Genomic DNA, 16,850 nt, shown 5'->3' on the forward strand with positions numbered 1-16,850 from the left:
GGGGATTTTTACGGGTGGCTTATTGGGCCTACGCCAACACTCCTGTCTCGCCGGAGGGCCATCGTACCAGTTCTGTTTAACGTCCTAACCAACACTGGGACGACCACGCTGATGGGGCTACCACCTTGGATCTAGCTGGGCGTGGTGCAGCGTTTCTTACTCAGCCGCTGGGTGCCAGAACAGACGCTGTTTGAGCCGCACCTCCTTGGTGAACAGACGCTCGAATCGTACCTCCTCAATATGGCTGAAGTCAGAAGGACAACAGTGCCCAGGCTGCCCTACCAGATAAGCACACAACTCTTAGCTGGCGGTCTTTGTCATCGCTTGACCCGTGGAAGCATGAGGTAGGAACTTGTGAGGACCAGAGCTATGTTGGACGCTCTCCTTATCGACTCACGGTTTGGCGGCCCCGTAGTTGTGGTCAGTGTTGGTAAACTCATACTCAAAGCTCCTGCGTGAGCGAACTCGCGCGCGATTCTGAATCATTTTCTCACGCGCGAGTTTTTCATGCAAAATCTCGCTCTCACGAGTCAAGCGCCGAAATCTCGTTTGCTTGTAAAACGAGTTCAACTCAATTTGAGCGACATTCAATGTTGTTGTACGCTAGATATGCTTTTGTTTTATTATGCAATCCTAAAAACTTCGATGTAAATAGTAACAAAACCAAGAAATAAAGCAATGAGTGAAATCACGAGTTAACTCATGCATGATTTTTTCGGCGGTGAATTTGGCGAGTCAAGAATCGCGCATAAAACAACTCAACCATGAGATTTGGGAATTTGAGTTTTTACCAACACTGGTTGTGGTAGTGGTGGCGTGAATTTCAATAAAAACTGCGCTTCTTCTTTAGATTCAATCGAGCTATTTTTCTTTTTTTATTCTTAATCACTTAACTTAATTTACAGCTCTATTGTCCACTGGGGCACTACGTGAGCAATTTCAATTGACAGCTGCACTTACATTTTGTACAGCGCCTAGATTCTATTCTACTTTATCGAACTCGTTGCCTTTCTGCTGCTTTCACTTTTTCTACTTCATACCTAGTAGAATGATGAACACAAGGATGATGATGGATGGCCGTTGTTCCATTCCAGTCCGATTGGGGGTCCATTATGAGTAGCAGTTCACCGATGTCCAGGTATCCGGGATCGTTTGAGCCATGGGGCTCAGAAGAGGGTCAGTGTCAGTTGCTCTCGGGGGAAAAGCAACTGACGAAAAATTGCAAGTACCGGGGTTGGGAAACAAACCCATGACCATCCGCATATGAAGCGAACGTGTGACCAACTACGCCACGGGCCCCGGCAAGCGAGCTATTTTGTGCACGGAAAAATAGTACCGATAGATTTGTCGTCAGTACTTTGTCGATGTAATCCGTAACATCTTCTTCAGCGATTCTTTAGGGATTCCGTCATTGATTGCTCCGAAGATTTCTTAAAACATGTCTTCTACGATTCTTTCGGGGATTCTTTCGAAGATTTCTCCCGGTAAGTATTTCCACATAAAATCTTCTTAAGACTTCTTAACTATAATTTCTTCAGGGGTATATCTTGGGGTTTCTTCAGGGATTCCTCCAGGGTTGTTTCAAAGATCTCTTCCGGGATTTGTTCTGCAATTTCTTCAGGATATTCAAAGTTACTTCTTTTGAGATTCTTTCAAGGGTTACTCCAAGATTGTTTGGGGATTCCTTCAATATTACTTAATTGAGTCCTACAATGAGTTTTCCTATACGCAACGAAAACAACTTATAAAGTTCATCTAAAATCTAATGATTTTGTGTTTCTTACAGATGCATCACTTGTGATAGCACATGCATCTCAGCTAGGTAGTTGATTCAACCACTGCATTGTTGACAAGCACACATGCTCGAGGCATGACAAACGAGTTTACCATTATTAGTTCCTCAAAGTACCAACCACTGGTTCACAAAGTAATCATGATAGAAGTAAAGTTCTTGGACTATAGCCAGTTGGGCTAAATATTGCCTATGGAAAACGGAACTTATGGCTACTTGGGATCGCTGCACATGTACATTCCCGAAATTTTTGCACATTCCTTTTTTTTCGAACATTATCTGTTGTTACTTGTTGAAGTTGTATGTCAACGACCCCAAAACGAGGGAAACGAGTGAGCTCTTAAAACTTATTGGGTGATTGAAGGCGATTTTCCTGATGACAGTATTTTCCTTTGCTTCAGATTTATTGTAACAAATCATAAACTTATTCCATTCATCAGTTCTCGATAGCTTTTTTTTACACAATTCCCTTCAGCGAACGCCGCACGGTATCCGGAAGGGCCCCGTAAATTAAAGCCCCGCCTCTTGACTCGCGGCGGCTTTTAACTCCGTTAGCGAGCGGCGCTGAAAGTACGACCTCAATGTTGCGGTTAGGCGTATTCCGCATCGACTTTTGCGCGCCGCGGTTTCACTTATGTGCACCTAACTTTGACAATGCTCCGGGTAGGAAGTCGAATTCTCCGAACGAAGCAACGAGTGAGTGGGTGCAGGGCAGGTATTTTGCTCCATTTGAGAGGATTGTTTTTTCGCGAAAAAGTTTGTCCCCTAGGTGAGGCCACGGTGCCACAGTTCATGTGCGAGTGGTGGTGATTTTCGAACTAGATTTTGGCACTCTCACCCGTAGCTGTTGTTGGTGCTGTTGTTGTCGGGGCTCAGCGGAAGTGTGTGGCTTTTTGGTGCTGTCAGAAATTTATGTTCTGTCGTGCATGTGTGATTCTCTTCTTTTTTTGTCGGAATCTGAAAAAGGCTATTGATCCGAATGGGGTCCGATGGCGTTTGATAAATTTATGATGCAGGAGTCGGTGGAAAAAGCCGTTGGATTGGAAAATAAAATCTGGTTGGGGAAATAATTGGCCGGATGTGGGCGATCACAGTTTGCTGGTTTTTTGGGTTTTTGAAAAGCAAATATTGATATTGGATTTTATCACCAAGCATTAGTCGATGTCGGTTCAAATGGATTGATGTTTGTAGTTTTATTTGTATTCTGTTCGTCAGCACAACTAGAGCTACAAGATTGACAATGTTCGTGGATTTTCTATCAATAAACGGAATTAGTTGTTGCTTATATGAGCGTGACCAATGTTCACGTGAGTGGCGTGAGTAGAGCTTTGCTAGAAGTCGGATGTTGGTGTTATAGGGATAATGTGCCTATTATTGAGATAATCGTGATTAATTAAAAAAAGGATCGTATAACCGAATAAAGGGTTTCAAAACGTTAGTCGATACTATTCATCAAACGAAATTTAAGTCGTATATGTTGTAACTTATCTAGTTCAAGTTATGATCATTCAGTGCAACCTCTGGCTGTATACCTTGGTCCATATCTTCAAAACAAAAAGTTCGTAGAAATGGCGCTAGTGGAACAATAGTGTGCACTAATTCTCACGTCAAGCCAGCACAGCGGTTATCATGAACCGAGTTGACAGCTGGGACTTCCAAAGCTCCAACATTACATTGTGTGCAATAAGTCATCATCACTGTCCATCAACAACCGCACATAACTACCGGGAACGCCATTAATCAAATCATAGCTACTTATCACTCAGAGAAAGCTCATAAACCGTTATGATATATGCGGCGGCCTACGAAACGAATCCAACTGAAGCACGGAGACAGTGCCCAGCCGTTCCAAATCGCATTAAATATTCAAAATTTATCGCACATTCCGTCCAATCCCCGATCCCACAAGTAAATGGCTCCCAAGGTGACCGTTCCGTTTAGGTTTCACCAGTTAGTAGTTGCAGTAGCAGCAGCGGCGTTTTCGTTGGTTTGCAGATAATCACCACCAACCACTAGGTATGCACTCGGCTGGACCTAATGCTTGGTGCACACAGCCCCGTCGTCCAGGTCCAGTTAGATATCATAAAATACAGCTAACCTGTCTCCGTCCGACTCCGTGTCGTCGGTGAGCTACTACTGTGAACTGCACCAGGGTGAAATCCCTCACAACCGCCAGCAGCGGACAACAGGTGCGACAGATAGTGACATGGCTTAGGTATAACCAACAACAGAACGGGTGAACGGGTAAACGGCCTCGAGAGATTTTCTTTGCCATTCATCCTGAGCCAAAGACCAGGCGGGTGTGGTTCAGAGCTGACCATATCTACTGCATGCTAGTGGTCCCGATACGTAAGAGGAATATTTTGTAGGTTTTGCAGTAAATATCAGCACAGTTAAGGTGCGTTGAACGGCTGGGCCAGAGATATGAGAATATTGATTTTAGCGAAAGGTTGATGTACACTGCATCAAATTTCCACCATACCATCGAGCACCAATAATGACAATGTCACATCCTGAATTGGTTACGACAATTCACCCAATGCGAAATAAGTTTGTCCCAACTTGAAAAGAATACCCAGGTAGACGTGAATATCATAATCATATCTTAAAACGATCGAATTTTGATGTCATATCTTAATATGATATTGATGAGATATTCAAAAAGTTGCCAAATATCTGCTCAATATCTCATCGTGATATGATTTCAAAATAAGTGCTTAATTTGATCTTTGCAAGGAAAGCCTTGTACAACCCGCTGAATAAATGTCGAAATTTCCGAACATTGCGCATGGAAACTGTGGTAATGAGATCTGTATTATATTTGTCAATTGTATGTCTATTGTCTGTGACACATTGGTCGTCTACTTGTCTATGTAAATGTCAGATTGATGATGCTCAAAATAAACAATAATAGTAAAATGTATAGAACGTGTTAAGGTACCCCGGGGCAAGTGGAACCTAAAAAAATGATAGTTTGGTTTTGTCAAGCCAAAATATTCTAATCATAAATAATTTTATAATTCCAATGGTTCTAAAAGACATTGTTGGAATATTACTTCTCATTACCGGTCATTAAAACTGTTTCAAAATTTTTACAATCTATATATTATGCATATAATGAAAAGTGGAGCAGATCTTCATGTACTCCGTATCACGGGGCAAGTGGGACCTATTCGGAATGTTTGTACAAACGGTTTAATATAGTTGCTGCATATGTGAGGTAACGTAAATTATAAATATCTTATACGAATAACTATGTTTATCGATTTATGTTGGAAGAGTTTTGAGGTATCGTGCATAAATTACGTAACACATACAATAACGAATTACTGAGAAAAAAAATTACCTCTGCCGCTCATGCAAAACAAATTGACTTTTTTATACAAAAATCACAATAAAGTTAAATGCCAAGAGATTTCCATATTTGCTTTTCATAGTTGATGAATATCGCCAAAAGATTTATCAATATTTACAGAAGTTATGTTTCCCCTTGCATAACTTTACGATCATCAAATAAAGATTTTTAAATCATTAATTTTGAATAAGTCGTTTTCCAATTTTTTTTCGTACTTCATGGCCGGTTCCTTAATACTCAGAAAAAACTCGTTATGCCGCAAAAAACGAAAAAAATAATAGAATTAGCTTAGACGAAAATATGAAACATAGATGGTTTCGAAACACAATATGGTCCCCCCCAAGACTTTACCATTTTAAACAATAGCTTCACCATCAGAATAGAAGTAATTAAGTATAATTCAACGATTGATTACTTAAGGCGCAGATTTTTACTTCACTTTTGTGTAAATTTCGACATACGCTGAAGAAAGCTAGACCAAACTATGAAACTGTGTTTGTTTACTCTCATAGGTCACACTTGCCCCTGATGCTGAAATGCACTAGAGCAAGTGAGAACAATTGACTAAAGGTAATAAATGAAAATAAATTACAGCTTCGCTTAAAATAATTTGCAAGTACTCCAAATGTTATCCTGAAACTGAAAAAGTTTTACTTTATTGGTAAATCTTTTTTAAACGACGAATGTAGTACAGTACGTTAATCTGATTGTACGTCGTTTCCCGGAAAACCATTTCCCGGAAACCCGTTTCCCGGAAAGACATTTCCCGGAATGTACCATTTCCCGGAAAACCATTTCCCGGAATGACCATTTCCCGGAAAACATATTCAATATCAAAAAACAACATTTCTATTACTTTCATTATTTTGTAAAGATTTCTTTGCATAAAAATAATAAAATTATGTACTACTCTCAATTTGTATTAGTTTTTTATGACGAGTATTATGAATACATAAGTGACCCGATTTTGTCAGCCCCTTTTCGGAACACATGTTTTGCTCCCTGCAAAAACTTGAACAATTTTTCAAACTTTTTATCCCTGTATGTTCTGCATCTCAGTTGTAGGTTGATGATAAACAATAATAAAATAATAAAAATTTGACTGTAAGATAATGGAAGTGAAAAGTTTGTCGCAAAATGGGGCTGACAAAATCGGGTCCTTACTGTAATTGAAAGCTCTTAATTACGGTATGCCTCCACAGCTAATCGGAGGGATAAAAACATTGCCATTGTCTCTTTTACAGTTTTTTGATCTCACGAACATCAAAGACTCCTTGTTGGTAGCCTAAGAATTCGTCAAAAGTATTGCGTTCCTCTTCTTTGAAAACTAAAGTTTGTTTCAAATAACTATTATAGCAATATAACTTTAAACAACAGCCTATGTTTAAAAGAAGGGAAAATATTCGAGGAAATAGTTAGCAGTTTGATCTCGATAAACACGAAAGAACGGCATATGCGCAAAGGAAGGGAATACATCATATGGAAATTTTGCTAGCTTAATGCCAACAACTATTCTAACAGTGAACCAGCCAAGGGCTGAAAGTCTCTCTAATAAAGACAAATCAATCAATCAATCAATATTCTAACAGTGTAACTAGAAAGAATAGCCTATGTTTGAAAGAAGGCGCAATGTTTGATGAAAACATGGACAGGTCAATACCGATAACTATTTTGAAAGATAGCTTGAAAGAACAGTTGAGGTTTAAAAGAAGGGAAAACCATTTCGCGGAATTCCTTTTGGCGGTGTAATATTTCGCAGAATGACATTTGGTGGAATGAACCATTTCGCGGAATGCACCGTTTTACCGAAAGTCATTTGGCGGAATGAACCGTTTTGTGGAAAATCGTTAATATGATACAAAAATTTAACTGATCGAGAGACCACATCATGATAAGATCTAAGTTTCAAAACTCAAAACAGCAAATGAAATATGGAATGTTTCATATCAACAATTAAATTTTTGTAAGGGTATACTTCGAAAGAACAGCTTATGTTTAAAAGAAGGAAAATTCTTCGATAATATTAATTCAGCAGTTGTTATTCTAAAATCAGCATAACGCATAATATTTATCAAAGAACAGCCATTGTTGAGAAGAAGGGCTGATATCTGATATCTGATTAATAGCATATCTGTAAAAAAACAGGGCTGAATAGATGTTAGACCAATTGAATTGAAAGATCTGCCTATTATTAAAAGAAAGAAAAATCTCATTAGAATGAGTTAGTTGCAGGCTTACTAAATAATACTGTAGCACTGCAACTTATAAGTAAACAACTTATTCTTTAAAGAAGGCAAATTTTTGAATGTAGCTATCAGTTTGGTCACCATCAGCAAGTGTTATGTGAAAGGAGAGTACATTAAAAAAGAAGGACAAACCTCCTACGGAGTTAGCAGTGGACCACTAATAAACAACATAACTGTGCAACTCGAAAAAAAAAACCTCGATTTAGAAAAGAATACATTTCTGAAAGTAGGGTCAGCAGCCTGGGCACCAAAAAACATACTAATAGTGTTACTCTAAAAAACAGCCCATTCTTAATAGAAGGGAAAATGTTCATTTGATTAGCAGTTTGGTCGCTGGCCAAAATTTTCAACAGTGTAACTTGAAAGAACAGCCTATTATCAAAAGAAGGTGAAATCTTCTATAGAATGTCGAATTTCATCGCCGCAAACTTAACAACACATATGCAGCCTTTGATGAAGAAGACAAATGATGGAACATTTAGCAATTCGGTTGCCTAACTATAATTTTACTGGAAAGAACAGCCTTATTTGAAAGAAGGAAGAATTTCTGATGGAGTTACCAATATAAGCGCTTAAAAGTACAATTTATGTGACAACGATTGCTTATTGATTATTACGCCCAATGGCCTTTGGCCTTACTTTAGAAATTCTTGAGAACAGATTCCGAATCAAACATGGCAAATTTTTATTCAGGAAGACAATCAATTAGTATAATCGGAGAGCTAATGTTAGGCAGAGTTAAAGTTAAGCAGAGAAAATAATTTGTCATTTTTTTATTGTCAAATGTTAATTTCTTGATTTTGCTTTGGCTGACCAAGCCATGCGCAAACTACACTGTTGATTCTTCTATCGTTTGTAAAATATTAAATTCCGCAAAATAGTATTCCGCGAAATGGTATTCCGCGAAAGAGTACATTCCGCGAAAAGTCATTCTGCAAAATGGTATTCGGCGAAATGGTTCATTCCGGTAAATGTTACACTGCGAAGAAAAAAATCCGCGAATTGGTTTTCGGCGAAATAGTATACAATCAATATATCCTATGAAATTGTCAGCAGCTTAATGTCAACAACTATTTTAGCAATTTAACTAGAAGGAACAGCCTTTGCTTGGAAGAAAGGAAAATATGTGATGAAAACTTAGCAGTTTGATTTCGTCGGTGATTTGATGTCGACAACTATTTTAACAAAAAACAAAACTCAAATGAATTAATAGCCTTTGAAATAAGGAGAAATTTACTATTTGTGAGAATTACAATAATTGTAAAAGCTACGGTCCATTGAATATCAATACTGTCAAACATTATACAATTATAATTCACTGCCATTATTTACAGAACACAAACGGAAAATTAGTTTTGAATATATTTTTTTTCCGGGAAATGGTGCATTCCGGGAAATGGTGCATTCCGGGAAATGGTACATTCCGGGAAATGGATTTCCGGGAAATGGTCCATTCCGGGAAATGGATTTCCGGGAATTGTCTCTCCGGGAAACGGTTTTCTGGGAAATAGTTTTCCGGGAAATGGGGGACAACCCGTTAATTAATCTCACTTAGTGAATTGAAAATGATGTATGAACAACAATATCATATATGGTCTCTTTATGGTGGAAACAATAACATTTTTTGTGTTCAAAGTATCTGTTGGTGTGGTGCCTATGTTTTCCACGAAGTACGTTTGCCTTAAAAATAGATAATAATAAAAATAATAGCTGTAGGTCTCACTTGCCCCGGGGTACCTTACCACAAATTGGCGACGAGGATGGGATTCTTCATCCATAGTAGTGTGAAATAGTTATAGTGTTGTTAGTGTTTACTGGGAAGTGCAAAATCGTGGACATCAGGACGTTTGTCAGGTAAATATAAAACTGTTTGTTGCTTGAGCTGCAGCTAGAGCTTGTAGGGTTAAAAACTGATGAATATTGAGAATTCACCAGGAAATTCACAATTCCACTGTGTGGAATGGTTTTAATTGCTGCTACGCGACTTGGAAGCGGACTTGGATGGAACTCGGGATGGAAGATCCAATGAGCTTCGCGACGTGTAAGCGTGAATGATAGCTTTCATTTGATACGCGACTTGGAAGCGGATTTGAATGGAAATTCAATTGGCTACGCGGTATGATAGCGGAGATGAATGCTTTAGTTTGCTACGCGACATAACAGCGGACGAAACACATAGCCTGGATACGTGGCTTGATAGCGGAAAAAAGAATTTGTAACAGATACGCAACATGGAAGCGGGAACTAAGCATTTTATTGGCAGTTCGCATTGTACTCTTGTGCTGTGCGGACGTAAGCTCTCTCTGCTGCAGGAAGTTTTACTACCTAAAGCAATTCAACAGTACTTCTCAGTACTACCCACAATAGCACTTTTCAGTGCTAAATTTATACCTACTGATTCCTTTTCGATCCTTGCCTGGACCCGTGCCTTCGATTATTCGTTGGACCCGTTTACGGAAGTCAAATTCCGTGAAACGGTGGTAATCCTACTTGGAGACCGATTCGGGAAAAAACCTCCTGGAAGGTCGCTTCTAATTAAATCATGGTTACATCATCGAACAAAAGGAAGGGTGAATCCTTGAATTCACCGCTTCCTTCCAAAAAAGTCGGTTTCAAAACTGTCGCTAAACGCGGCAAAGTTAGAAGGAAAGGAGAACTTTCAGCTTCTCCGCTTCCTTCTACTAAAACAATTGTTTCGGATGAAAATTTCGTTGAAATGAGTAATCCTTATGAAACGCTGAACAATTTTTCGGAACAGCAAATTGAGGATGCCTCTAGCCCAGGTACTCCAATTTCTGCTAAAAAACAACGGGTGCCGCCAATCGTGGTCAGCGTCTGTGAATTTACTGGTTTAAGGCAGGAGATCTTGAACTCCATAAGGGGAATCAAGGTTTCCTTCCAAATTGCCAGGAAAGGAGACTGCCGCGTATTGCCGGAAACCCTGAAAGATCGGGATCTTCTTCTCAAGTACCTTACTGAGAAGAAGCATAATTTTTTCACATACGACGACAGGTCTGCACGCTTGTTCAAAGTCGTATTAAAAGGTCTCTCTAGTGATGACAAATCACCTGATGAGATCAAAACTGAACTCAACTTATTACTTGGATTAACTCCAGTCCAAGTAATAAAAATGAAAAAGAGAACCCGCTCTGAGAATCCTCGGCAGGGTATCTCCCAAGAATTTTATTTAGTTTACTTCAACAAAAGTGATCTAAATAACTTGAAATATTTGCAAAAGGCGAAGAAAATGTTTCTTGTCCAAGTGACATTTGAACATTTTCGTAAACCTGGGGGAAATTTCCAGAACCCAACTCGTGCCGTCAGTGCCAAGGTTGGGGGCACGGAACGAAACATTGCCACATGGATGCTAAATGCATGATTTGTGGAGGTTCTTCTCACGCCAAGGACAACTGTCCGGTTAGGGAAGATACCAGGAAGTATAAATGTACGAATTGCGGTGGCAACCATAAGTCAAACTTTTGGGATTGCCCTATCCGCAAAAAAGTTGTCGAATCACGTGCCCGGCAGATGAATGGGAACGCTAGTCGTACCCGAAATTCTGCAGGTAGAATTTCTAACAACACAAATTCTTTAATCAACGATCGGTTGAATAATTTTCATACCGCTCGTACCTATTCGCCGGAGGTAGTTAACCACCAAACAAACCTTCGAGCGAATAATCTACCCTCCAGCAGTGGAGTGAGTAATATTTCTAATTTTGTTCAAACGAATCGAGCTTGCTATGCCCATGTGGCTGCGGGTTAGCAAAATTCAAATAATTCCTATCACCAAACATCAAATTCGGAAAACGCAAGTGATTCAGGCATGTCTGCTTCCGATTTTGACTTTTTATCTGAACAATTGCAACAAATGATTGATGCAATGTTCAAAACTCAAACTATGGCTGAAGCAGTTAAATTTACAAATAAAATAGTAATTGGATTACGTTTTGGTAATGGATCCAAATAAATTTTTGAACATTTTAAATTGGAATGCTCGTTCTCTAAATGGCAAAGAGGATGAGCTATTCAATTTTTTAACAGTTAATAATGTGCATATTGCAGTTATTACTGAAACTTATCTAAAACCTGGGTCTTTAATCAAACGAAACCCAAACTATTTTATTTATAGAAATGATCGCCTAGATGGATCATGTGGTGGAGTTGCTATCATCGTTGACAGGCGCATCAAGCACCAAATTTTTTCATCATTCGAAACTAAAGTTTTTGAAACTTTGGGTGTTTCTGTTGAAACAAACTTTGGTAAACATACTTTCATTGCGGCCTACTTGCCTTTTCAATGCACTGGCCAGCAAATAGATTTTCTTAAATCTGATTTGCGAAAATTAACTCGCAACAGGTTCAAATTTTTCATAATTGGTGATTTTAATGCGAAACACCGTTCGTGGAATAATCTTCAGTCCAATTCAAACGGCAGGATTTTATTTGATCAGGATATTTTTCTATTCTATATCCCGATAGCCCCACTTGTTTTTCTTCTGCTAGAAATCCCTCAACAATTGATTTGGTCTTAACTGACTCAAGTCAGCATTGTAGCCAATTGATTACTCATGCTGACTTTGATTCTGACCATCTTCCTGTAACATTTCAAATTTCCCATGAAGCGATTTTTAATCCCATCAGCTCTACTTTCAATTATCACAGAGCTGACTGGGATACATATAAAACATACATCGATAGCCATTTAGATGTTAATGTTTCATTGGAAACACATTTTGATATTGACAATGCCCTCGAAACTTTGACTAGTACTATAGTCGAAGCTAGAAGCGCATCAATACCAAAGTGTGAAGTCAAATTCGACTCAGTTATTATTGACGACGATCTGAAACTTCTGATCCGTCTTAAAAACGTGAGAAGAAGACAATTCCAACGAACTCGAGATCCTGCTTTGAAAGTAATCTGGCTGGATCTTCAGAAGGAAATTAAAAAACTTTTCACCGAATTGAGAAACAAAAATTTTGCAAATAAAGTTTCTCAATTAAACCCCGGCTCTAAGCCGTTTTGGAAATTGACAAACATTTTGAAAAAACCTCAGAAGCCTATTCCTGCGCTGAAAGAGGATAACAAAATATTATTAACTAATTCTGAAAAAGCACAAAAACTTGCCAAACAGTTTGAAAGAGCGCATAATTTCAGTATAGGTCTCATTAGTCGAATAGAACATCAGGTTGCCCGCGAATTCGATAACATTCTCAATCATGAGAACATTTTCGACAATTCATTGGGCACTGATTTGGACGAAGTGAGATCTATTATAAAGAAGTTTAAGAATATGAAAGCTCCGGGTGATGACGGAATTTTCTATATTCTCATCAAAAAACTTCCAGAAAGTTGCTTATCATTTTTGGTTAATATATTTAACAAATGTTTTAAGTTAGCATATTTTCCTGAAAAATGGAAAAATGCTAAAGTTGTTCCAATCAACAAAAATCCTGCCGAAGCTTCTAGTTATCGTCCAATTAATTTACTGTCATCTATCAGTAAACTTTTTGAAAAGCTTATTTTAAATAGAATGATGATTCATATTGATGAAAATTCTATTTTTGCCAATGAGCAGTTCGGATTCCGCCATGGTCATTCGACTACTCATCAACTTTTACGGGTAACGAATTTCATTCGTTCCAATAAATCTGAAGGTTACTCCACTGGTGTAGCACTTCTTGACATAGAAAAAGCATTCGATAGTGTTTGGCACGAAGGCTTGATCGTAAAATTGAAACATTTTAATTTTCCACTATATATTATTAAAATTATTCAAAACGGATCGAACACTTCAGGTAAACTATCAAAATTCCAAGTCCGATAGATTACCTGTAAGAGCTGGTGTTCCAGAAGGCAGCATATTGGGACCAATCTTATACAATATTTTTACCTCCGACTTACCTGATTTGCCACAGGGATGCCAAAAATCGTTATTTGCAGATGACACAGGTATCTCAGCCAAGGGGCGAAGTTTACGTGTCATTTGTAGTAGATTGCAAAAAAGTTTAGATATTTTTTCTTCTTATTTGCAAAAATGGAAGATTTCTCCAAATGCTTCCAAAACTCAACTTATCATACTCCCACATAAGCCAAGAGCTCTTTATTTGAAACCCTCAAGTAGACATGTTGTCACTATGAGGGGAACTCCAATAAATTGGTCGGAAGAAGTTAAGTATCCAGGGCTCTTACTAGATAAAAACTTAACTTTTAAAAACCACATAGAAAGTATTCAAACTAAGTGCAATAAATACATTAAGTATTTATACCCACTTATTAATAGAAAATCAAAACTTTGTCACAAAAACAAATTTTTGATTTATAAACAAATTTTCAGACCGGCCATGCTGTACGCTGTCCCAATATGGTCGAGCTGTTGCAATACCAGAAAGAAGCAACTTCAGAGGATTCAAAATAAAATTTTGAAAATGATTCTGAAGTTGCCTCCCTGGTATAGCACTAATGAGTTGCATCAAATTTCTAATATTGAAACATTGTAACAGATGTCAACTAAAATCATTGCCAACTTTCGTCAAAAATCGTTGCAGTCTTCTATTGCTACGATTAGTTCTTTGTATAGCACAAGTTTACAAAATAAAACGAAAGTCGTGAACTTCTGTCAACGACCAAAATTTTTGAAGCACAATTTAGTGCTGATTTCGAAACCGACCTTCAAAAAATTTTAAGTAGAGCAGTTTTTGAGTTTTAGCTCAATATTAGTTTTACAACTTTTCAAAATATGTTATTTACTAAAATTCAAATATATTGCGTTTTGTTCAACCAATTTTAAATCTTTTTTCATAAATTGAAAGCTGACTACAATACCATTTGATCATCTGAATACAGGTTTTGCGTCAGATTGATGAAATTCAAAATATTGGCGAGTTTAGGGACGATCTTCTTAAATTTTAGCAAAATTCCCAAAATTTTTTGAAGAAATGTATTTTTTTCAATAAGAAAAAACCAACTTAAAAATTCTTTCTTGACGTTTATTTGACATATCATATGTAGGGGAGTTCCAGTAAAAAAATCAGCTCAATCGGAGTATTGATTACGGAGAATGAAATGTTTGAAGTGAGCGACTTTGCTTAAAAATAGAACAAAAATCGATTTCAAATCATCAACCTTGTATGGAAAGTCGAAAAAATTTCCGCTTTACTGTAATTTTTTTCTTTCGCGTTTTCGAACTCAGGGCATGATTCTACACCAAAAATGATCATCAGCTTACTGAGTTCAAAAATGCTGTAAACTAGTGTAATTAGTTTAAGTTAGGTTAGGGTTAGGATAAGTTGAAAAAATGTATTTCTAACACGCAGGTGAAAAATAAAGACTGCAAAAAATCTTAACTGCTACAGCAAATGGAATGTAATATGTTATTAATTAGTATTGATAATAGCTTAAATTTATTTCACCAAATTAGGATGATAGTGTGTTATAATACACAGAACACCTAGATTAAGTTGAAGAATGTAAAAATTGATTGAGATACTAATAAAGATTATTAAAAAAAAAAAAAGCATTTTTTTGGCTGTGTGGCATGGAAAAGATTGAAAGTTAATTTCGCAAAGACTAAAGAACTACGCGACAAGATAGCGGTTGATAAAGCCACGTAGCATGGAAGCGGAACTGTGATATATTCTCGGATTTATCACATAGTATTTAATGATTCGAAGTGCTGTGATAAGACAGCGGTAAGAGTAAGTGAGTTAGCTTTGATTAACGATACCAAGATTTGGTTTGGACGGCATAGATGTCCTGAAAAGTGGTTGAAATGGGAATTGATGATAAACGATACAGGATTGCAGAAATAACCTTGTGCTAGAGAATGAGGTTTAGAGGCATATCCACGGAGTCAGATGCCATTTGAGTTAAGAAGAATATGGATGATAGGCGTACCCGAGCAGAGGTCAAGTACTGACGATCAAAATGTGATATTGGTTTGAATGAGATAAGAGGTAAAAGTACTGAAAATAATAGCAAAAATTTGTTCTTCAACCATCTAACCAATAGCAAAATTTGATATTCGAAGATCAATCAAATAGCTCACTGCTATTGGTTAGATCTTACCAAGAGCTAAATGTGCTATGATGATGATGTTCCAGGAGTAAAATTGAGATATTATTGTCAGTACTTTTACCTCTTACCTCAAACAAACAAATATCACTTTTTGATCTCCGTATCAAAATATGCTAATATTGAGCTATTTTACTCTGCTCGGGTATTGATGCAAATGCAAAGTGATCGACCTGATCGGGATGGAATTCTTGATTTTTTTGATAAAAAAAAAACTTGGAATCCGTGGAGAATTTTCTGAAGAAATTCTTGGAGGAATTTCTGGTGGAAGGATTTCCTAAAATATTTATCGGAGAAGTTGCCGAAGCAGTAATTTGAATTCCTGAAATTTTTTCCCTGATTCCCTGATTAGAGATCCTAAGCAAATCATTGAATGAATTTTTATGAGATTTTTCAAAGGAATCGTTAGTAGAGTTCCCCAAGAAATCGTATATTCCTGATGGAATTCTTACAGAAATTCCGAAATGAATCTTTCAAAGAAGCTTTGCATGCTTGGAAAAATAATTGAAGGTATCTTTAACGGTCACTTGAAGGAATTTGAAGAAATTCTTTAGGAAATTATTTGAAGAATCCTAGGAGAAGTTCCTAGAGGAACCCTTGGAGATTTTTTTGAAAACAAATACTCAATACTTTGAAAAATGTGTCAATGAATCCATGCTTCAAGCAAACTTGAATTCTTTTGAGACATTTCCGATACGTTCATTGGAGGAATTTGTTACGAATTCCTTGAAGTAATTTTTGAAGGAATCTCAAAAAATCCTTGGAAGTTTCTCTAATAAATACTTTGAATAATTATTGAACAAATCCTCTAGGACATTCTTCAAGAAATCGGAGGAGGAATTCTTCGATGAAATTCTGGAGAAATCTTTGAAAATTTTTGCGATGGAACCAATGGGAAGTCTTTGGAAGATGACCCTGTACAATACAAGGGGGAATTTTTTAAGAATTCTTTTAAAGATATTCCTTAAGGAATTTTTAGAACTGATACTTCTGAAGAAACCGTTGAAAGAATTCCTGAAAGAATATCTGAAGAAATTGCTGCAGAAATCATTGGAACATTTTCTGTAGGAATCATCGAAGGCCTTCCTGGAAAAAAAATACTTGAAAGACTTCCGGAAGAAGTTATTATGAAAAAAAAAAAATGGAAGAACACTTTGCCAAAACTACTAAACAAATCTTTAGAGGAACTCTAAGCGCGATTTCTGGGCGAAATCCAAGAGCAATCTCTTTTAAGACTCGTGGAGAAATGCTTGAATATTTTCCTGAAGAATCAACCTATCCAAATTATGCAAGTGTCAAAATAGCCTGTGCGTCACCTTCTTTTAGATTTTATAAACTTTAAATAATTATTATTTTTTATTTCTAATAATTTCTTCAGAAAC

Source organism: Aedes albopictus, chromosome 2 (genome assembly GCF_035046485.1).
Source record: "Aedes albopictus strain Foshan chromosome 2, AalbF5, whole genome shotgun sequence".
Taxonomy (NCBI): domain Eukaryota; kingdom Metazoa; phylum Arthropoda; class Insecta; order Diptera; family Culicidae; genus Aedes; species Aedes albopictus.